This window comes from Octopus bimaculoides, chromosome 15 (genome assembly GCF_001194135.2).
Source record: "Octopus bimaculoides isolate UCB-OBI-ISO-001 chromosome 15, ASM119413v2, whole genome shotgun sequence".
Lineage (NCBI taxonomy): Eukaryota > Metazoa > Mollusca > Cephalopoda > Octopoda > Octopodidae > Octopus > Octopus bimaculoides.
In genome coordinates this window covers 8,943,173-8,945,584 of record NC_068995.1, presented here as the reverse complement: position 1 = coordinate 8,945,584, position 2,412 = coordinate 8,943,173, and positions in this window count along the sequence as shown.

The window sequence follows — 2,412 nt, the reverse complement described above, 5'->3', positions numbered from 1 at the left end:
TATATATATATATATATTATACATAACCTGTACATATATCTACACATACTCACACACACATATATATATGTTATACATGATCTGTACATATATATATATATGCACACACACTTTTATATTTGCATACTTACATATATACATACATAAATAATACGTACGTACACAAAAAGACATACATTTTACGTGTGTGTTTATGTGTGTTTATATATATATGAATGTATATGTATGTATGTATGTGTGTGTGTATTTATGCATATACATATATATATGTATGTCTACTTATGCGAGTGTCGACCTCTGGAAATGCATTACGGAACGTTATAATTCAGCTTTTGTGCCTTTTGTATTTTTATACTTAATGGCAATTATGTTTTTGTATTCTTTCTTTCCTTAGAAACTATTGCCCGAATAATCTCAATTTGGAATCATTGGAGCGAAATTTTGTCTTCAGGCGTGACGACAAAATATAGGAGACATTAAAAATTTCAATTCTATGAAATGCTGATATGCACGTTTATTGAGGACTCGTTAAATGTGAAAGGTAAAATAGGTTTTTAAATGCACCCAACCCGCGTCTCAAAGCTGTTCTCAAACCAATGCTTGTTCTTTATCTCTGTCTCTTCACCTCTTTTTCCCACTCTCTCTCTCTCTCTCTCTCTCTCTCTGTCTCTGTCTCTATCTTTCGTTCTCTTTCTTTTGTTTTTCGTTATCTCATATCTCAAAATATACACGCTCACAAAGAAAAGCATCCTCACGAACACACGTGTGTACATGATATATAAATATACTCACACACTCACTCACTCACACACACACACAAACACACACAAGATCATATGTATTAAACAGGAAGCCAGATTGTGAGAGAAAGATGTGTTTGAACATGTATATGTGTATGTATGCTGTGCATATTTATAGATGAACACACACATACACACACACACACACGCACACACACACATATATATATATATATATATCTTCCTATGTATAACAACGTCTAATGTAGCATTGGCGCGCACATACATTATTACACATACACACAAACTCACACAAACACACAAGAATACATTCGCACATACACAAGCACATAGACATATGCTCACACGTGAATGTGATACGCTGTCGTAGGAACTTTGTGCTGGTAGTAGTGGTGGCGGTGACGATGCTATTGGAAATGCGCATCAAACCATGAATTCCAACGCATTAAAAGAACGATTGCACCAATATTCCATTGACACAATTGCCATAACAATTAACCTATTCGCTAGACTCGTTTCAAAATGAAACGAGGCTACTCTGAAGAAAACATATATATCATTAGCCTACATGAACATTAGCTTGTATATTTATCAGCCTCATTTTACACGGTACTCGATTTGTACGGCTTCGCTTCAACATGGCTTTCATTTGAGTTGAAATATTTCCTAATTTCATATATCGTAAATCGCTACTACGGAGTCCCTTCAGACATTATTTTTACTTTATATTAAGTATGGCTGTGTGATGAGGATCTTGCTTATCAACCACATGCTTAAAAGTTCAGAATCATTGCTTAGCACCCTGGGCAAGAGACTGTTGCTTTGTGAGTAGTTTTGGTGAGCGGAAACAGAAGGTAGCTCATCCTATGTGTGTGTATATTTATATGTGTGTGTACTGTTGTACTCTTTCACCACAACTTTCTCTCACTCTTTCTTCCTGTTTCTGTTGTACCTGTATTTCAAAGGGACCAGCCTTGTCACACTCTGTGTCACGCTGAATCTCCCCGAGGACTACATTAAGGGTACACATGTCTGTGGAGTGCTCAGCCACTTGCACGATAATTTCACGAGCAGGCTGTTCCGTTGATCGGATCAACTAGAACCCTCGTCGTCGTAACCGACGGAATGCCAACCAATACAAATGCAAAGACAGCGTTTTCTGTTAACTGACATAAGCTGTCCAAGTTACACTCTCACAAGGTAGCCTTCTGTCGTTTCTTCTTCATTGCAAGATAATGAGTTCCACGTAAAGAATTGTGCCTTTAATATGTGCCTCACAAATGAAGAGCGAAAACGTTCCTATAGGCATAGAAGTTTATTGACTCTTTACGGAGATGTAACCATTTATAAGAGCAGCGAGGTACGTTGTGAAAGCAGATAAACATAATATTATAAAAGTATCCAAATATGGCTACGCATGTGTGGATGTGTGTGTGCCTGCGTGTGTGCAGGTGCCCGTGTGCATGCACGTGCGTTTGTGTGTGTACATGGTAATCTCATATTATTAACATTTCAATAACTAATTAAGTTTTGTTTGTGTGCTACTTTTATTAAAAATGTCAAAAACATTTTCTTTCAACACACAATTTCAGTTTTGCTCAATTATTTGCAGAATCAATCTATTGTAGTATATATATATATATATATATAT